The 22,054-nt window shown below is 51.6% G+C and overlaps 2 pseudogenes; both read right to left on the bottom strand.

Annotated features, from left to right (window-relative positions):
* Window positions 1–5,924: 5,924 nt before the first annotated feature.
* On the bottom strand, window positions 5,925–10,307 carry LOC136528139 (2-oxoglutarate-dependent dioxygenase 11-like; annotated as a pseudogene).
* Window positions 10,308–13,951: 3,644 nt separating this feature from the next.
* On the bottom strand, window positions 13,952–20,794 carry LOC136525765 (UDP-glycosyltransferase 73B5-like; annotated as a pseudogene).
* Between the last annotated feature and the right edge of the window lie 1,260 nt (window positions 20,795–22,054).

Raw genomic sequence — 22,054 nt, 5'->3', positions numbered from 1 at the left:
GTCGATGGTAAAACGACGAATGGAAATTAAATTCTTAATAATGTTGGGAGACACCAGCACATTATTGAGAACAAGAGTACGCTGTGGTAAAGAAAAAGTGTGTGATCCAGTGGCTGTGATAGGAAGCAAGGCACCATTTCCCACAACGATAGATGAAGAAGTGAATGAAGAGGGTGGGGAAACGGTGGAGAGTTTACCAGCGTCCGAGGTCATATGCGATCCTGCACCGGAATCGGCATACCACTCGGAAGTAGCGACCAGCGGGGTTAGCGTCATGGTGTTGAAGGAGTGCGTCAGGGTGTCCTGATGCCATGACCCGCCGTGAGTAGGGTTCCAGGGCGCTGCCTGGTACGCTGGTGCAGGGCGCCTGAAACACTGGTGGTGCAGGTCCCCCGTAGAACGCGCCGTATGGAGGAGGTGGGGTGCCGTAGGTTCCACCATAGGTGCTAGGGGCGCCGCCGAAGCTGCTGTACTGTGGAACAGCGCTGAACGCAGGCGGAGGTGGTGGCGTGTGGGCGGACTGGTCATATGGCCACATCCGTACAATACCTACCCATGGGTACGCAAAGGATGGATGCATGCCAAGGGGTGCAGCACCTTGTCCGCCTAGGAGGAGCACCACCAGGATGAGCTGATTGGCCCTGTTGGGCTCCGCGTCCGCCGTGGCCGCGACGACTGACCAGTACGTTGGCTGCTCGTGGGCGCTGGGGGGCGTGTTGGAGGAGGTGCCCCCGAGCGTGGAGGTGCTGGAGCGCCAGGGGCCGCAGGCCTGCGGTGTCGCAGCGACGAGGGCGGACGACGAGGATGGAGGACGGGCGTCGATTTCCATCTCCTCCAACAGGAGATGTGTCCGGGCCTCCGCGAACGTTCGAGAACGGCCTGTGCATCTTGAGGATGGACACCATGTGGTGGAACTTGCCGCCGAGGCCACGGAGGAGCGTGAGCACCATCTGCCGATCCCCGATGGGGTCGCTGAACTCGGCAAGGGAAGCCGCCATGGACTCGAGCTGGCGGCAGTAGTCGGTGATGCTCAGGGACTCCTATCGGAAGTTGCGGAATTTCAGTCTCGAGCAGGAGCACCCGGGACTCCTTCTGGCCGAGGAACTCGTCCTCGAGATAGCACCACGCCCCGCGAGCGGGACCCTACCGCATCATCAGGGATTGCTGCAGGTCGCCGGAGACAGTGCCGTAGATCCACGTCAGGACGCAGCAGTCGGCTTGAACCCATGCCGGGCGCAACGGGAAGGCTTCGTCCTCAAGGACAGTGACTGAGTTAAGGCATATTTGCCGAGGACGGTGAGGAACATGCCGCGCCACTTGGTGTAGGTGTTCGTCGCTTGATCGAGAACGACAGGGATGAGGGCCTTCACGTTGACGACGACAGTAGCTTGCGCCCAGAGGGCCTCATGGGCACGCTCATACTCGTCGAGGGCAGCGGCGCGAAGTCGAGCCTCCTCAGCCTGACAGGCCGCATCGGCACGAGTAGTGGCCTTGACTGTGAGACGACGGTCTTCGGCCTCCTTGGCAGCAGTTGCGGCGGCGTCATCATCATCGGCCATCATAGACGGGCCGACGGCCACGCGACCACACCTGATGATGGAGTCACAACGGGGATGGGCGAGCAGTTGCGGGTGGATCGGACCAACGTCCGCGCTCGGCGATGAGACAGCACGAGGCGGGCGATCGGATCAGGATGGGATCGGTGACCGCACTCGGTGACAAGGTCAGGTACGGGATAGGCGATCTGGTCAGCGGCAGGTGTGAGAGGTGGACGATCGGATCAACAGCACATCCGGCGATGGAGTCAGCGGCGGAGCGGCGATCGGATCGGCAGCGGAATTGGTTGCGGAACGGAACCGCGTGATACCATGTGAGAAGATTGATCTCCATTTTGTTCGTGAGCGGGTCTCCCTCGGTCACGTTCGGGTACTCCATGTTCCTACGACATCCCAGTACGCCGACGTCTTCACCAAGGGCCTTCCGACCACTGTCTTCCAGGAGTTTCGATCCAGCCTGAACATTCGTCATGCTCCCGATCAGACTGCGGGGGAGTGTTAGACTAATGTAACTATAGAAGGGATTGTAGCGCCTGTGTGGTTAGGCTTGCATGCCACCCCCGCCCGTATATGTACTCTTGTACACAATATGGAATACATGTGAGAAGATTGAAATTAGTGATTGTATTCCATATTGTGTACAAGAGTACATATACGGCCGGGGGTGGCATGCAAGCCTAACCACACAGGCGCTACAATCCCTTTTATAGTTACATTAGTCTAACAGAAACTTAAGATCGAGCAGCAGTCGGAGGTATGTGTTGTTCAGCCCTTTCTAAAATTTTTCCTAGATCCGCCACTGGTTAGACAATGCATGTGTTGTTTATCTTCTTCTTTTTTTGAAAAAAGAACTATCCAAAACACCTTTTCATGCGAAGGCAAATCAAGGGATGTAGTATCTTCTTATGATTATGAATAGTGCAGAGCTAACTACACCCTGGAAAACTTTGCATACATTGTGCCACTCACCAACCAGAGGCTGGTGTGCGTGAGTCAGATTTTGACAGAGCAGAGTATAGTTGGCCAAACGGGCCGCCCGGCACGGCACTAGCACGGGCACGGCTAGGCATGGCCCAGGCCAGGCACGGCACTACGCGGCACGGTAGACTAGCCGTGCCGTGCCTGTTAGTGCCACCGTGCCGAGGTGCCGGCCCAGGCACGACACTATTATGTCTTAGCCGTGCCGTGCCGTGTCACTAGGCACGGCGGCCCAGCAGTGCCCGTGCCGGCACTGGCACTATAAGTGATCAAACACCTCAAACTGATCAAAATATCAGGGACAAGTTCATCATCTCAAACACCTCAAACTGATCAGAATATCAAACACCTCAAACACTTCATCATCTAAATATTAAGTTACAAGTTCAGAGAACTTATCAAATACTCAAAGTTACATGTTCACAGAACTTATGAAAGACTCAAAGTCACATAATCACACAAACACAGGCAGAGAACAAGGGTTAGGGTTAGGGATCCAGCCATCATCACTCGTCGGCGCCCCGGTCCCTCAACGGCTTCAGACAAAACAGAGCAAGGGTTAGTAGAGATTGAGGGTTAAGGTTAGGGATTGAGCAAGGGTTAGGTCGACGATGACTTACCTTCAAAGCCGGAGCACCAGAGTCGCCGACGAGGTCGACGAGGCACGGATCCGGTGAGCACAGACGACGAGGGACGGATCCGGCGAGGAAACCGACGGATCTGGCCAGGAAACCGACGGATCCGGCGTGGAAACCGACGGACCTGGCCAAGAAACCGACGGATCCGGCGTGGTCGACGATGGATCCGGTGAGGACGAAGCAAGATCAAGGGTTAGGGTTAGGGATTGAGCAAGGGTTAGGGTTACGGATTGTGCCAGTGCCGGCCAGCAGTGGCTCCAGAGGCCACCGGAGAGTGAGAAGAAGAGAGGAAGTCGGAGGTGAGAGAGGAGAGCGAGTCGCCGACGCGGCGACGCTGAATCGCCGAGAGAGGAGAGCGAGGCGAGAGAGGAGCGGACGAGACGGCGCTGTGAGGGAGAGCCGAGAGAGGAGAGCCGAGAGCGAGGCGAGAGAGACAGAGAGTGAGAGCAAATGAATTAGGGCAACGGAGATACAGCCGGCCGGCCGGGACGGGCGGTTTTATACCCCCGATTCCAACGGCCGGATCCAACGGTTAGATGGGAGCGAGGCCAGGGATCCAACGGCCACCTGCGGCCGAGCCGTGCCGCTGCCGGGCCGGCCCATATAGCGTGCCGTGCCTGGGCCGGCACTACGGGCCAGAATGGCGGCCCAGACACGGCACTAAGGCCGGGCCGTGCCAGGCACTGGCACTAAGGCCGTCGGGCCGGGCCATTCCTGGGCCGTGCTAATTAGTGCCGTGTTTGAGCCGGCCTATAGTGCCCGGGCCAAATGGCCAACTATAGAGCAGAGGGCAGTAAAGCTTCCCTTTTGAATTCTTTCGCCTAGTTTTTGTTCTCCTTTTAGCCTGCCTGGGTGGCTGGGTTCAGGAGTGTCCATGCTGCAACTGCAAGCATCATTGGCTTAACAAAACCCTGGCAGACTGGCAGTGAAAGGTGAATGCGACCGGTCAAGCGGGCACAAAAGCTGGTTCAGAATTGACCATGTTTTCAAGGATGGGAGCAAGCAACATGCTATCATCTGGAGTACTAGATGATGGCAAGGTTGAGAAAGGCAAGCAAGCGTGCTGTATGCGTCTTATAACTTCAACAATAATACATGACAAGCGGGAAATTAGCAAATCACGCAGTAGTTTTTTTTTAAAGGACGGCAAAAGATTTGCCGTAATTTTTATTAGACGAGGAAAGCAAAAAAGCACATAAACAAGAAAAAACAACTGCAGCCTCAGCCGTGGTCAAAGAAAATACCAAAACATGACAGCAAACCCCTAACAACTCCTGGATGAAAGAAAAAACGATAACCAAGAACACCACTGGACCCCTGCTTTGGCACAGGAACAACTGAGCACAAAAGGCGGCAAAGGAAAAAACTACTGCACTGTAGGGAGGCTCGAAAGCATTGCCAAGCTGTACACAGCTATGTCATCCTTGCATAGAGAAGCGACTTTGGACTTTTGTTGGAAAGTTTTTCTATTCCGTTCCTTCCAAATGTGCCACCATAAGTAGATTATGATTCCATCGAAAGTCTTCTTTTGCGTCCGGTCAAAGGTAGCTCGACATCTCCTCCAATAGCCGTGGATGGATCAATTTTGGTGTATATTCCGAATTTGGTCAATATTGCACCAATTTTGTAAAATTGCCCAAGCCTCCTTTGTAAAGGTACAGTCCTTGCAGAGGTGTTGTGGCGTTTCCGGTAGCAGTCCACAAAGCATGCAAATGGGATCGTTTGGCCATCCCCTTTTAATCAAGTTATTAGCCGTTAAAATCTTGCGGTGAAGCAGTGTCCAAGCAAAAAATCTGCATTTCTGCTCTGTCCGCGCTCTCCAGATTGGTGTTAGCCTCAGCTTGCTGTAGGTTCCTGTAAATTGCACTTTGTAAGCGTTGCTTGTCGTGTATTCTCCATCCACTGTCCATCGCCATCTTATTGCATCTTCGATGTCGTTGTTCAACTGAATTTGATGTATGGCTTCCCATAGCTCCACATATTCTACTAGTTCTTCTCTGGTCGCAATAGGCAGTAGATGCTCTATCCACTTGTTGCCAATGAGAGCCTTATGTACGCTAATTTTCTTTCTTCTGCACTTGGCAAATAACCTGGGGGCTATGCTTTTGGCTATCCGACCATTGATCCAACTAGAGGTCAAAAAAACAGCCGAGTGACCATTGCCCACCGTGACCACAGTGGAAGCGTTGAAAAGTTCCATATCAATTTTATCGCATGGTATGTCTAGTTTGTTCCAGGCTCGATGCTTGTGCTTCCACCTGAACCAAAGCCATCGCAATCTGAGTGCTCTTGCAAATCCCTCTAGATCCAATATTCCTAGCCCCCCTTTTTCCTTTGGGAGACAAGTAGTCGGCCAGTTTATGAGAGAATGGCCGCCCTTGACATTTTCAGGCGCTTCACCTCGCCATAGGAAACTTCTTCTGATTTAGCTTAAAAGATTGAAAACTGGTAGTATCAGTTGCTGATGGATAGTCAACAATTGCAATGATAAACGGAGTGTTCAGTTTTAATGCGTACAGTTTGCAGTTTCAATCAACTAAAAAGATTCATGTACTCAGGCTATGCATGTGCATGCATGAAAGATATGCCAGCATTGTCCTGTACTCCTGTGTCAGAAATCCCTTGCATTGCGCTTTGATCTATTTCTGAACAAGAGAGCTGATCCATGCTCTTGCGATTGGCAACCCTTCAAAACTCAAAAGAAACAAACGCGAGAAAACCCATGGGTCACCTCTTGTCATTATATTGAAACAGTTAATTGTAAACATGGTAATCTTTTTTGGGGGAGAGATAAACTTTGACAAAATTCAATCCCCAAAAGGCAGGGCAGGACCGCAGGCCGGTAGGGGCAGATCGCACATGAATATTCTTGTGTCGGTGTGTAATCTCTGACGCTCCGAAGAGACCAGGACCAGCAAGAAGCAGGCAACAAAAGGCAAAGCGCGTCACATGTGCGAAAGATGCATGGTCAGATGGTCTCCAATGCTATCCCTCTCTGCGTCTAATGCTACCCGGATCCCTGTTTGGCGATGGAGCGCCATGATGAGGCCACCGGAAGAAAGCTGGTGTTAGGCAACCAATTAGCAGCATTAGTTAATAATAAAAGGCCATAGCATTTCCAATGTGTTGGGATTTTGGCAAATATTTACTCTTGCTTCTTCTCCGGCGACACTGGGTTCCGCCAAGCAGAGGATGCTGTGGATGTTTTTCCACTCAGTTTGCCCAATTCAGTTTGGGGGAAATGTTTCTATACACATGAACTGGAATCCTGGTGTTGAGCTGAAGATGTATTGGTCTCAGTTTCTCTGGAGGTTTCATTATTTCATACGTATTTGGCAAAGATTGTGCTGACACTATGCATGGAATACGGTCACCGGCATTTCTCCGAAGAAACCTGCTCCTCTCTAAAGAAAATTGCAAGCTACATAATCTATACTGTATTATTTTTTCCCCAAAAGGGCGACAAAAGTATTGCCACAAGTATCATTACAAGGAGATACTAAAAAAAAGTGGCGCTCAAGGGTTTTTTTTTTTTACCTGTCCTAAAACCCCATTACTAGATGCTAGGCCATCCTCACCACAACAACTTCGGAACAAAGACTAAGCCAAATAACAACTTAACTCCAGTACTCCCTCATGCTTGCTGCAATGAACCAAACTGTTCCAAGAAATGACCCAACAGTTGACACTTGCTCTGGGTTGCAAGTTGCAACACAGAGCACAGCAACCCAACTGTCAACTCGCATAACAACTCAGGATCTATATTATCACATCTCACAAGAGGTCAAGCCACATCATTCAAACCCTTATGACTATGAGACTAGCTATACTTTTACAACCCCATATGCAGGAGAAAATTCAAACCCTTAACTTATGTACCGAAGGAAGTTTGGGGGACAGAAGTGGAAGACCAAGCTGCAAGTAGACAGCACAGTACAAACACCAGGAAAAAAAACGCCAACCATTAACTCTTCAAGCTCTCCAGGTTACTCCTACCATCAAGCTTTGACGCGAAGAAGCGCTTTCTGAAATCCACGAAACTAATTGAGCTATACCGTGCCTCACTGTCGTTCTTCACAAGCTCTGGCAGAGGGCCGACCGTCGCATCCAGGGCACACCGCGTGGAACAGCTGCCACTGACATGCGCTCCCTGGTTGGGTGCACCATGGCCCTGTGCTCAATGCTTTTGTATCTCCCATTACTTAGAATCTGTTAGTGATTAATTGACTATCATGGGTAGGCAAAGACCTTTCAGCTTCCATAACCAAATTTACTAGCACCAAGCAACACTCTAAACAACTACAATGCTCACATAACATGATGTAGAGACCAGGCACATATAATTACTATAATACTTACCTCAAGCGTGTCTCCAACATTAACGATGAATGCACCATCAATGGCGTTTATGGCAACCCACTTGCCATCCTTCCGGATCTGCAGCCCCTGAACATCATTTGCTTGGAGTAGCAGCGTCAGTCCCATTCTATCAGTATGTGGTGACAGACCTACCACCTTGCTGGCTTGCTTGCATGGAGGGTAGTAGGTCATCCACATGCTTTGAGGCTGGCCTCTGAATATCTCCAGGAAAGACTGCGGCTCAACACCCATGTCCATAGCCAGGAACTTCAGCAAGCAAGATACTAGTTTCGCTGCCTCAGAAGAGTACCTATCTACAGAGTTCCTGTCAAGAGTAATCATGCAAGGATGTAGTCAAAAGGACAAATAGTGAAGTGGTATTTACATCAAGATTCATGATGTAGAATAGTGGTTTTTTGAGTTCAGGCAAACCTAAAAGATGGAGGGTGACTAGGCCAGAACCTCATGTCCCTTGAATCGATCAGACGGAGCACAAGGCCAAGCAAATCTGCCCAGTCCAGTATTTGGTTCTCAGAAACAACAAAGTGCTGGCCATACCCTTGAAGATTGCCTGGTATCATCGAGTACGCCTTCTTTGCTTCCAGTGGTTGTTTGAAAAATTCGGTCATGTCGTTCCTGAAGTTGCAGATCACTTCGTTTGGTACACCATGGTTAATGACCTGTGGTTTCAACCAGTGTAGAACAAAAGTTTTTTTTGTACATTCTTTCATTATCAACCGATAAACAAGATCTTGCGGGTTTGCAAAAAATGCCAACACTGAAGTTAGCTACGCACCACTAACTTGTAGCTATTGACATTTTTTCCCTGTGATGTGAAACAACATCGACTCCAAAGAGCAGTTGCAATTCAACAGATTAAACTTAGGTTGGACCTAAATATTACTTTATGAAACAGCTAGAGCTTCGCTTTGTATACCTGAAAGAAACCCCAGTGTTTACAGGCAGATCCAAGCTTCGCACACTCCTCCTTGGATGACTGTGGATCCAGCAACTTGTTGACATCGATGATTGGAATTGCAGAAGAGATATCATGATCAATGATAACCTCCTCAGCACCCTCTTCGTCCCTGATGTATCTTCCAGGGATCTGTTCATCTGATCTGTTGTAGGTTTCTGCAAGTGCCTGCACGTTTGGCACTGGTAGAGATACTCCGGCTTCCGCGTGTGCCATTGCTATCTCTCACTCCTGCAGGCGCAGGTGATAAACTGATAACCTTGAGTACCTCGTTTCACAATATGCCTTCTTATACTGAAGACAGCTAGTAAGGCTGATATCTAGGAGCATTTGGTCAACAGAACTGCATAGCTGCCCAATGAATTGTTGTCACAAGTACAACTCTATAACCTACAGAAATTTGGCCATGAGCCATTAATGTCATAATGGAAGGAAACACAGGGCAGTGCAAGATAACTTGCAATTTTCTTCAAGAGGGCATGCAAGACGAAACTACCACATACATTTTCCAAGCATTATTTTTCACTCTTCCTTAACAAAACGTCCACATTGTTGTGTCACATACTCTCATATAGTTTATAAGTAGTAAAGGTCTGAAACTCTATCAGGTTGCTCATGGTGGATCCAGGAGTCGAGATGGCTGTTCACAATTCACATACAAGATCTTAGATCAGAGCTCATTTCAGTGTGACTCTGCTTACTGCATTAACATGTAAATTGCTGCGCCTGCACTAACAATACAACAACTAGGCTGGTAGTTGAGGTGCCTGCAAGCGCTATGGCGGAGCTGAGCCGTCCAGTGTGGATGGGGGCCGTCGTCCCAAGCAAACCAAGCCAAGCACGGGTGCGCCGTGGACCAATACATGACCATGGCTGTATTGGGACCGTACAAGCACCGATTACCCTAGTTCGTCTACCAAATTGAGCAAATCACATGGTGTTGGACTAATCTGCACCCACCAGCCTGCTCAGCTGACATTGACTTTGAGGATACCAACTCCTCTCCGTACAGAACATCTAGCAAACCCACAAGCCACAAATGTTTCACAAAAGAAAATGGGATTATTGTGGTCAGGGTTTTAGTGTGCGGGTGGGAGTGGGATTTACCTTCTCTGGCGGGTGTTGAGGGCGGCAGGCGGCGGCCGCGGTGGGTGGGTGGGAGGCGCTGCCGGAATCCAAGAAGAACGGCCCGCCGGGCGCCGGCGGGAAGAGGAGCGAGAAGGAACACCGGAAGGGCGTAGCTATTGTCGAGCCGTCGAGTCGGCGAGAGGACGGGGTTGTGGACAGGAAAACGAGGGACGTCCGAGGCGGAACGCCGTTGATTCGGCATCCGATGGCAGGAAGAGAACTGACGCCGCGCCGGCCGCGGAAACACAGAGCAGCTGTCGGCAGGAGAAGCGCGGCGCGGCCCACTCCGACGCAAGCGGCGGCGGAGTAAAATAAATAAATAGAAACGGCGCAAGAACGACAGAAACGGCGTGCACAGACGGAAAAGAGCGCCTTCCGCGAAGAAGAAGATCGCCGGAGGCAGAGCCGCAGAGGCCAGAGGGTACTAGCTGCTCTGTTATTCAGTCTTTGCCTTGTGCCTCTACTAGTCCATTTTTCTACTCCCATCTTCTGCGTGAATGGATCACTGGAATTGATCGAGCGTTCATCGTCAGATTGCTTTGAACTTGATCAAGCTTCCTCTTTTCTCATGGAAGAAGGAGCTGGTTGAATCGGAGAAGAGACTAGCACAGAAGATGCCAGCCAACACAGCGCATGGACGACCATACGCAAACTCAAGTATATAGATTTTTTCTTTTTGTGTGCAAGCATTCAGTATAGCAAAAGAATTTGCGGGTCCATAATATATATTTTCATTACAGAGAGTGGTCGTTTTCATTTGTTGATTCTCATGTTTCAATCGTATATCAACATTTAGATACAACATAGCATGCACAATTGCACATTGCAATTGCAACTATACACGGTACTCCCTCCATCCCAAATTATATCATTTCAAAGAGTCAAATCATCTCAAATTTAACTAAATTTATATAATAAAATAATAATATTTATGATATCAACTCATTATCATTAGATTTTAGACGTGGTCGGCGTCCGGGCGCTAGCCCCATCCAGATGCCCGTGCCTACCTTCTCCTGTGTGCCACCCCAGCATCGAGCACCCATCTGCATGCCCTGCTCCCTCAGTCTCGCATGCGCCAGCAGCGTCCTCTCTCTACTGCATGCAGCTGCAGGAGTGGCAGCAATTTTCCTCCGCATGCACGGTTCCCACGCGAATGCGCTCCACTCATGAAGAAATAGAACAACGCCTACCCCACCTGCAACTATTGTGCTTGCATGCCTGCCCCTGTATGCCACATGCAACTGCTGCCCCCCGCAACGCCGTGCACGTACGCATGCAACTGCACGCCACATGCCTGTTGATGCGCATGCAGGTAGGGACAGCGCCACATGCCTGTTGACGCACCACACGCCCGCTTCGCTTGCCGTGCACGTGGGGACCGCTAAGCCCATGGGACTGCATCTGCATGCGCCCGCTTCCTACATCTGTTAATGTTGCAATATGAAAGCAGTTCTGTAACATACGCCTGAAACAGGTGAAACATTTACAAACAACGTTTGCAACATATGTGTATAACAACTACAACACCCAGATAAATACACTTGCAACATACGTGTGAAACAGATAAAATATTTTGAATACACGCTTGCAACATATGTCTAAAATATATGCAACATTGTAACATATGCAAACATCCAGATGAAACACATGCAACATAGGTCTAAAACAGGTGAAACATTTAGAACATACACTTGCAACATACATTATAGTCACTGCAACATATGTAATATCCAGATAAAACACTTGCAACATACGTTTGAAACAACTGAAATATTTCAAACATACACTTGCAACATGCGTGTATAGCCATTGCAACATATCCAACACCGGATCTACTTTTGCAACATACAGATAAAACATAGCATACATCTGAAGCGCATGAAACATACGGTCGTAACATGTGCTCATCTACTTGCTGTTGCCCAAGGGAGGCTAGTTGGCGTGGCGCGAGGAGCGTAACACGAGGCGCGGCCAGCGCGAGGCATGGACGACACGAGGCACGGGTGGGGTGCGCAGCATGAGACGCGAGGCGCAGGGCGCACGTGGCACGAGGTAGGTCCGGTGCGTCCGTGTGAGGCGCGAGGTGCAGGGACGCATGGCACGAGGCGGGAGGCACAAGGGCACGAGGCGCGGGGTACATGCGGCGCGAGGCAGGTCCAGTGTGGCCGTGCGAGGTGCGAGGTGCAGGGGCGCATGGAGTGAGGCGAGAATGTGTAGAGGCATGAGGCGGGTCCGTCCCATCTGGATGGACAGATGTCCTGGATTAACGTTAGATTTTTTATTAGTTATATTATATTTTCATAGTATACCTATTTAATATTATAAATTTTTATAATTCTCTCTATATTTTTAGTCAAATTTAAAGTATTTTGGCTCTCCAAGAAAATTGAAATAAATTATAATTTAAGACTGGGTATATATCAGTACTAGCCCATTGATACTCCGCAGTACACGTGCATGCAGTGGGAGATGCTCTTGTAATTTGGAGTCCGGACGCCCATGAATTATCTCCGACATTTTTACACTGCTAATGTTCATCGTTTGACAAAGAGTCCATCATTTTGATGGGGATTCCGTTGAATTATAGCCAAACCCAAGAGCAGCCTTGTTTTGACGGAGTATCCGTCATATTTGACGGAGGGTCCGGTAATTTCCACCGGACCGTCATATTTGACGGAGAGTCCGGTAAATGCACAACAGCACAACCCAAACTTGTAAAGTTCATGAACTCCCAAAATTATGAAACAAGTTTTGTTGTGTTACTTAGAATATTCTCTATCATCTAGACATAAATTTGACACCAAAAAATATATTTTAATTTTGACTTAAAATAATAATTTTTTAGTTTAATAAATAGATAACTTATTCTCTAGTTCATCAAAATTCATGAAACTTGTTTTGTTAACTTCATTTAAGCATGTGCCATCTATGAAACTTGTTTTGTGCATCATCTCCTTGCATATATGCACTTGGCATCATTTTCATGCTTCATGTATTGGTCAAACACTAGGCACCCTAATAAAGATGCAACCTATAGTTTCACTTTGACACTTTGAACACAAATCCTTTTTTAGAGGAAATCCTAAGCATCTTAGGAACACACTAGCAGCCCATGGAAAGCTTGACTTGAGCTTAAGACATTCTTTCATGAAGCACATGGTTCTTCACCTAGAAAAGAGTTCCATTGAGCTAGATGATGAGTTGATGTTATGTAGGTTCTTCTAACTAGCTAGATATGTTCCATAGCATCCTAGAAACACACCCTAAATATGTTACACATGCAAACACCTTAGCACAAGATTTACATTTCGAGATGTATCAAACAAACACTGCCCAACATCCATCACTTCCGGAGGAGTGTCCGTCAGCCACATACCGACTTGACCACCGAGAGATGCTAAGAGTCTTTATATTTGACCGGAGTGTCCGTGAAGTTCCACTGAGGGTCCATCGAATTATAAAATAGAAACCCAAGACTACCGAGTTGCTACCTAAACTTGACGGCCGTACCTTGTGCCAGAGGGTCCGTCAGGTCAAGGCTGTCCAATTTCACTAAGTGTCTGTACCCACGGACCGTCCGTCCTTTCCAACGGAGTATCCGTCAACCTAAGTCGATAGCACATATACCATATGTCACCTACACATAGTAGTATATATGATTATGAGATGCCAGTGGGCTAGCACCTTGGTGATGAGCGATTGACAACACAGTGTGCGTGTGACGTGTCTCTTGGCAGGTTGTGGTTGCAGGTGACAGGTGGAGACAAGGTACATGCGGCGACGAGTGAAGAACGAAGATAGGATGCCGCGTCGAAAAACCGCGGGGGCGGAGAAGGGCGGATCGAGGCTTGCGTTCGAGGGACAGGCGATCGTGCGGTGTACGTCTACTGTACCTGGCTACATGGCGGGAGGACGTCGAGGGAGGTTTCCGGATTATGCCACAAAATCCGGGGTTCGCTGGTTGAGCCACAAAGCCATGCATCGTACCGGGACGCCCGTGCGGCAGGCATTGGCCGAAGATGGAAAATTCTGGCGATAGCGATACGATTTCGGATGGTCGTGCGGCGACATCGCGAGGATCACATCGCGGAGATGGAGGGATCGCGGACATCGCGGAATTTGCCATGGAGGACGTAATTGGAATTTACGCCCCTACATTTGATTTATTTAGCGTAGGGGGTTATGTGAAAATAGGTCGTGCCACCCTTTGGAGATATAAATATGTGGCACCTAGGGTTGAGAAGGAAGGAACGTCCTCGTCTCCTCGATCACGTGTTACGTTAGGGCGTTATAGGCACTGTCAGCTACACTGTTCATCGTTGCGCCCCGCCGTCGTAGGTTCGCTGAAGCTCGTCCACCAACCGCCGGAGCGCCACCCGCGAGGTGCCGCCTTCGCCTACGGCCTCCCGCGCCGCCTCCCGGACGTGCTCGGCCATGGCGCGCATCCTCCACCTGGCCTCGCCGGCTCGCCACCGTCCATCACCTCCCGGACCTTCTCCGCCACCTGTGTCCTACCGACAAGCTCCAGTGCCACGTTCGCGCCGGCCCTCACCCCCGTGCGGACACCGGCGCCGAGGATGTCCGCGACGTGCTTCGCGTTCGCGGCCTGCTCGGCCATCACGGGCCACGCCAGCAGCGGCCGCCCGACGGCGAGGCTCTCCAGCACCGAGTTCCAGCCGCAGTGGCTCACGAAACCTCCCACCGTCGGGTGCGCCAGCACGCGCCGCTGCGGGATCCACCCCCTGACGACCTTGCCCTCGGGCCCCGCGTCCACCGGCGGCGACCACGTGTCGGAGGAGGACCGGACGGCCCAGAGGAAAGCGTGGCCGGAGTTCGCCAGCCCATGCGCGAGCTCCTGGAGCTGCGCCACGGTGACGTGGACCTGCGTGCCGAACGACACGTACACCACCAACCCAGGCCGCCGCTCGTCGAGCCATGCGAGGCTGTTTTTGAATAAGTCCTGAGCTTGCTAAACTTTGGTAAGTAGAAGGTAGATTAGCAGGCTATGCTAAGAATGGCATGTCCCAGATTGTTGGGATGGCAACAATTGCTCACGAGCATGCCGTGATTGTCTCAGTCATTTGTATCTATTTTTTCCTGCATATAATTTTGCTTATATAGGAATGAAAGATCAATAGAAAAGGCAGCCGCTTGGCAAGCACCAAATTCATGTGTTCCACTTTGTGATCGTGTGTGTTATTCCTCGTATTGTTCGGAATTCTGTCAATTGGTATCAGAGCTCGGTTCCGCCGTCGCCATGTCACAGTCACCCTCCAAGACGGTGCTGTCGGGTGATGGCTCCGACATGAAAAAGAAGGCCCCGTCGCGTTCGCCGCCCACGTCGCCGTGGCCGCTCTCACAATCGCCACTCGCGCACCAGGGACGTCGGCTCGCGCGTTGTCGAGCGAATCATCGAGCGGCCATCCGCGAACGTCGTGTGGCCAATGCTGACCCAGACTAACTATCCGGAATGGGCGCTCGTCATGGAGGTGAACTTCCAGACTCTCCGTGTCTGGAACGTCGTCCGCAATGGCATCGCCGACGACCCCGACGAAGAAGAGTACCCCGACGATCGGCAGGCGATGGCTGGTCTCCTACACTCAGTGCCCTCTGAGCTATGGAGTACGCTCGCCACGAAGAGGACAGCAAAGCAGGCCTGGGATGCGGTCATGAACCCACGGATCGGCGACGAGCAGCGCCCGCGATGCCAGCGCGCAGCAGCTCCGCCGAGACTTCGGCAATCTCGCCTTCAAGGAAGGAGAGACTGTCAATGAGTTCGGCGTCCGCATCACCGCACTCGCCACCAACCTTCGTTCCCTCGGCGACAACATCACCGACGTCGAGGTAGTAAAGAAATTGTTGCAGGTGGTCCCCGAACGGCTGAATCAGGCCGCGGTCTCCCTCGAGATGTTCCTGGATCTGAACCAGGTGACGATCGAGGAGATCATCGGTCGGTTGCGTGTGTTCGAGGAGCGCGCGGAGCCCAACAAGGTCATGGACGCCATGGGGCGCCTGATGCTCTATGAGGAGGACTAGGAAGCCCGACGCAAAGCACGTCACGAGCAGGAGAACTCCGGTGGCGGATCCAGTTCCGGCAACCGCGGGAAACGCCGCGGGCATGGACGCGGTCGCGGTGGAGCAGGTCGCGATGGCTAGAACGCGAGCGCTGGGAACGCCGACGGCGGCAAGGCACCGCTCGGCACTACCTGCAACAACTGCGGTAAAAGTGGCCATTGGGCCAAAGATTGCCATGGGAAGAAGAAGGGCGTGGCTCATGTCGCGCAGGCCGAAGAAGAGGAAGGGGCGCTAATGTACATCGCCGCGGACGCGGAGGTTACCACGGCGCCCAAGTCGTGCCCACACTCCAGCTCGCCACTGCAAGCTATTGCATAGGAGCGCGTCCACCTCGTTGAATGGAAGGTTCTCCTTCACCTCAGTGAGGAGGAGAAAGAGGCCATGGGGACTCGCCGCTGGGTGCTTGACACCGGCGCGACAAACCACATGACGGGTCATGGTCTGTCTTCACCGAGCTGAACACCGGTGTTGCCGGAACTATCAAGTTCGGTGACGGATTGGTGGTCGCCATCGAGGGAAAGGGCACTGTCCTCTTCGCCTGTAAGAACGGGGAACATCGTCGCCTCAACGGTGTCTACTACATCCTGCGCCTCACCACCAACATCGTCAGCCTCGGGCAGATGGATGAGGACGGCTTCAAGGTCGACATCGAGTCTGGGATCCTGCGCCTCTATGACTTGCAGTGACAACTCCTCGCTAAGGTGCATCGCTCGGTGAGTTGGCTGTACTACCTCGACATGAACGTCGTCGCGCCAAGTGTGTCTCACAGCCCGCGCCGATGACGTCGCTTGGCGCTGGCATGAGAGGTATGGGCACCTCAATTTCCAGGCGCTGAGGAAGCTAGGGTGCGACGAGCTCATGCGCAGACTGCCGGTGATTGATCATGTAGATCAAGTCTACGAAGATTGTGTGCTGGCGAAGCAGAAACGCACCTCGTTCCCGCAAGCCGCAAAGTTCCGAGCGAAGGAGAAGCTTGAACTTGTCCATGGCGATCTATGTGGACCGATCACGCCGTCGACACCAGCCGGGAACGGCCTACTTCCTGCTGCTGGTAGATGATATGAGCCGCTATATGTGGCTCACACTCTTGCGGTCCAAGGCAGACGTGCCGGCAGCGATCATGGAGTTCCAGGCCCACGTCGAGCGAGAGACGAGCAAGAAGCTAAAGGTTCTGCGGACTGACAATGGAGGTGAATTTACCTCGGTCGAATTCACTGAGTATTGTGCAGGTAAAGGTGTCCAGCATCATTTCTCGTCTCCCTACTCGCCGCAGCAGAATGGCGTAGTAGAGCACCGGAATCACATGATCGTGGGGACGGCGAGAAGCATCATGCACGCGCGTGGCGTGCCTGGACACTTCTGGGGGGAGGCGGTGCACACCGCCGTGTACCTCCTCAACCGAGCACCGACTGCCGCGCTCGACGGGAAGACCCCTTACCAGGCGTGGTATGGGAAGAAACCCCCGTGCACTTTCTAAAAGTGTTCGGCTGCATCGCCTACATCAAGCGACTCCGCCCACACCTCGCCAAGCTCGATGACCGTGGCTAGAAGGTCGTCTTCATCGGCTACCAGAGCGGGTCTAAAGCATATCACTTCTACGACCCCACGACGGAGCGCGTCCACGTCTCGCGCGACGCGATCTTCGACGAGAGCGCGCGCTGGGAGTGGGCAGACGACTCCACCGACCTCGAGCAGGAGCCCTTCACCGTTGAGCAGGAGTACGAACTACCACGCCGTGCCTCTGGTGCACCACCGTCGGTCGCGACATCGGTGGAACCTGTGACACCGCCCACTACGCAGGAGTCGTCTGTAGCTGCTGCATCACCTGTACCTGCTACACCCATCAGTACACCATCACCGCGAGCTTCGATCGCCCCCATGGGGACACAGGTCGAGTTCGCTACGCCTCTCAGCGACGATCCCAACCTCGACGCGGATGATGACGAGGACGTGGAGCACCGGTACCGGAGGCTGGACAACATCATAGGCTCGGATGCCATTCTAGGCCTAGCGGACCGGGACATAGTGGAAGTTGAACTGCATTCAGTCAGCATGGAAGAGCCGAGATTGTTGAAGGAGACCGGCGGTGATCCAAACTGGATTACTGCGATGGAGGAGGAGATGACCTCCATCCGCGACAACAGAACCTGGTCACTGGTGGATTTCCCACAAGGTCACCGCGCCATCGGCCTCAAGTGGGTGTACAAGGTCAAGCACGACGAGAACGGGAGCATCACCAAGTACAAGGCCCGTCTTGTCGCCAAGGGATACGTGCAGCGCCCCGGCATCGACTTTGAAGAGGTGTTCGCGCCTGTCGCTCGGCTGGAGTCAGTACGGCTGCTTCTCACCATTGCAGCGCACTACAGCTGGGGTGTCCACCATATGGATGTCAAGTCGGCGTTCTTGAACGGGGAAGCTCCAGGAGGAGGTGTATGTCCAACAGCCGCCAGGCTTCGTCGATGGCAAGCACCAGGACAAGGTGCTGCGCCTTCACAAGGCGCTGTATGGACTCCGTCAGGCTCCACGGGCTTGGAATCAAAAGCTCGACGCCACGCTGCTAGCACATGGCTTCACACGCTGCACCAACGAGCACGGGATGTACATCCGTGGAAAAGGAGCAACACGCCTAATCGTGGGCGTGTATGTTGATGATCTAATCATCACCGGAGGCAATACAGGTGCGGTGAGCAAGTTCAAGGCCGAGATGATGAACACCTTCCGCATGAGCGACCTCGGGCTCCTCTCGTACTACCTCGGCCTGGAGGTCACGCAGGGAGCAGACAGGATCACCCTCCAGCAAGGAGCCTACGCCACCAAAATTCTTGAGAAGGCGGGGCTGGGTGCCTGCAAGCCAAGCGCCACTCCCATGGAGATGAAGTTGAAACTGCTGAAGGAGGGGATGACTCCAAGTGTTGATGCCACTGAGTACCGCAGCCTCATCGGCAGTCTCAGGTACCTCTGCAACTCCAGACCCGACCTGGCATATGCAGTGGGCTATTCGAGTCGATTCATGGAAGCACCGCGTGAAGAACACCTTGCTGCAGTCAAGCGGGTGCTCCGCTATATAGCAGGGCAGTGCATTGGGGGCTGCACTATCGTCCAGGAAGAAGAAATGAAGGAGTCCCCAAGCTGCTGGGCTACTCTGACAGTGATCTTGCCGGAGATGTCAACGATCGGAAGAGCACCAGCGGCCTCATCTTCTTCCTTGCAGATGGGCCGGTTGCCTAGCAATCGGCCAAGCAGAAGGTGGTCGCGTTGTCTTCCTGCGAGGCAGAATACATCGTGGCTGCTGGAGCTGCGTGCGAGGCGGTTTGGCTGGCACGCTTGCTGGCTGAGCTCGTCGGAGGAGCAATCCTCGCGCCAAAGCTGAAGGTGGACAACAAGTCCGCCATCTCATTGATGAAGAATCCTGTGCATCATGACCGGAGTAAGCACATTGATGTGAAATTCCATTTCATCCGGGAGTGTTGCGACAGGAAGCTGATCGACGTCGAGTTCGTTGGCACTGAACTGCAGCTAGGCGACATCCTCACAAAAGCGCTTGGGCGCGTTCGGTTTCAGGAACTTCGTGGCGAGATCGGCATGAAAAACTTAGTCTAGTTGCTCTGGGACTTAGGAGGAGATTGTTTTTGAATAAGTCCTGAGCTTGCTAAACTTTGGTAAGTAGAAGGTAGATTAGCAGGCTGTGCTAAGAATGGCATGTCCCAGATTGTTGGGATGGCAACAATTGCTCACGAGCATGCCGTGATTGTCTCAGTCATTTGTATCCATTTTTTCCTTCATGTAATTTTGCTTATATAGGAATGAAAGATCAATAGAAAAGGCAGCCGCTTGGCAGCACCAAATTCGTGTGTTCCACTTTGTGATCGTGTGTGTTATTCCTCATATCGTTCGGAATTCTGTTAGAGGCACCCTTTGGGGTCCTCGTCGTCGTCATCGTCGCCCTCGGGTGACTCGCCGGCGGCGAGGAACAGCGGGCCAACTAGCCAGGCGCGCGCGCCTGGGAGGTAGAATGACTCGAGGATCGCGGCGTAGTCCCCGTCCAGCGCGTCGAAGCTGTTCACCAGGACGCCCCAGCTCTTGTAGTCCCAGTCGCGGACCTCGTCGAACAAGAACCGTGTCACCGGGTCGTCGAGGTCGGCGGCCTGCGCCACGGCGTGCGGGACCTTGTCCGCGGTGATCGTGACGCTCTCCGGGAACCCCGGGACGCGGAAGGGGGCGCCGTCCTAGATGCTCTCGGCCGGGGGCGGCCTGGTCGCGAGGGAGAAGCAGAGCGCCAGGTAGAAGGCCGACATGTCGTGGAACGTCACGCAGGGGACGCCGGCGTCGCTGGCGACACGCTGCGTGAACCCGAGGAAGAAGTCAGAGACGAGCGCGAGCGGTGGCGCGGGGAGGGAGGCCAGGTACCCCGCGAAGGGCTCCCGGAGCCGCGCCGTGGCGCGCAGGAACACCGGGAAGAGCAAGTGTGAGGGGAGCGCGTCGGTGGACTCGACGCCCGCGGGCAGCTCCGGGTGGCTGGGGAACGGGAGCGCCACGAGGCCGACGCGTGCCGGGAGGCGGCGCTGCGCGAAGCCGAGGTTGTCTGGGTGGTGACCACCGTGACGCGGAGGCCGCCGTGGTGCGCCGCGAGCGCCGAGGCGAAGTGGAGGAGCGGGAGCGTGTGGCCCTTGGCCATGAACGGGAACACCACGACGTGGTCGCGGCCGGAACCGGCCGGGGCCGCAGGACGCGCGGCGTCGGCGGTGGCCAGGTGATAAGAATTTGTGCCCACTGTACTCGTGTAGTGGCGTTCGGGTGCGGCAGGTGAGCGGACAGGACGCACGACTTCTAGCACGTTTTCGGCTGGTACACTCGGGCGCGGTTGATTTTGGATGATTTAATAGTGTTATGTGAAAACTGAAATAAGCTGAAACAATCTAAGAACATATCAGCCGAACACTTAAAATTAGGTGACTCTGGATCAATCACGAATTCATCATCGTAGACACGAAAAACATGTGATGTAGCGCTGGCATTGGCATTTCTTCCTTACGATAGAACGCATAAAATTTAGTTTGTGGCCAATTACCGGTAGGTCCCATTTCAAGCTATACGTTAATTAGGTATGAAATTTAGATTCTGCTACGAATATTCTAAATTGTAGTTTAGTTTAGACTTGTTCAAATTGTAGTTTATTTTATACTTGTTCGAAGTCAAACTTTAGTATTACCGGATAAATCTTAAGAAAAATATATTAACATCTATAAATTTAAACAAATGCACAACTATCAAGTATTTTATGGAGAATTCAGTGAAACTAATTTTGATGTCATCAACGTTTGATGCACAATTTTCTATAAATCTGATGAAAGTGACGAAATTTGACTTAGGCTCGTTTAGTTCACGAAATGAAAATTTTTGGATGTCACATCGGATGTTTCGGGGATGTCGGAAGAGGTTTTCGGATACTAATAAAAAAACTAATTACATAGCTTGCCTGGAAACTGCGAGATGAATTTATTAAGCCTAATTAATCAATCATTAGTGCATGTTAGTTACTGTAGCACTTATGGCTAATCATGGACTAATTAGTCTTAAAACATTCGTCTCACGATTTCCAACCAAACTGTGCAATTAGTTTTTTTCGTCTATATTTAATACTTCATGCATGTGCCGCAAAATTCGATGTGATAATTTGGGGTGGAAATTTTTGGAAACTAAACCAGGCCTTAGAAGATAGAACAAGTTTAAAGTGAGCTGCAATTTAGAAGGGATGTATATTTAAATAAGAACCTTAAAACATTCTCTCGGGAGCAAATAAAAAAGCTCGAACAAATAACTCTGACTTTGAGAGACCCAGAACTAGAACTCAGATTTGCTGTGCCCTTAGCTCCACCAAGAATTCTTGCAGCTCAACTAAGACCCTGTTTGTTAGAGGGCTTTCGCTTTTCCAAAACAATGAAGGCAAGAAAAGACATATTTTGTGGTTTCAACTTTTAGCAGAAAACGGTTTCAGTTCCATCGTTTTCTGCTTTGTTTTAGCTGCATCAGTTGTTTTCGCATGTACATATTTGGCAGGACTTTTGATTAAGCCAACGAAGAAACACTGGCAAGTGCCAAAGATGGTCTAATAGCTTAGGTGTAACGTAGGTCTAACCATAATAGCATTGTGCCAAACGAAGGTCTCAGTATCAATTTTTTTGTCCTTGTGATGTGAGCATGCAAGATTAGTTTGGATGTGTGTCTGACAAGGAAGTGACAAGTTAATAACCAGCAATTTGTTTCAATCTTTTCCAATCGCCTCTAAATATGAATGCTCTGATTGACTTATTGTTAGTTACGTACATCTGCTCGCTTGAGAT

This window comes from Miscanthus floridulus, chromosome 19, assembly GCF_019320115.1.
Source record: "Miscanthus floridulus cultivar M001 chromosome 19, ASM1932011v1, whole genome shotgun sequence".
Lineage (NCBI taxonomy): Eukaryota > Viridiplantae > Streptophyta > Magnoliopsida > Poales > Poaceae > Miscanthus > Miscanthus floridulus.
Note: the sequence above shows the minus strand (reverse complement) of the source record. Positions and strands in the feature narration are given on the sequence as shown.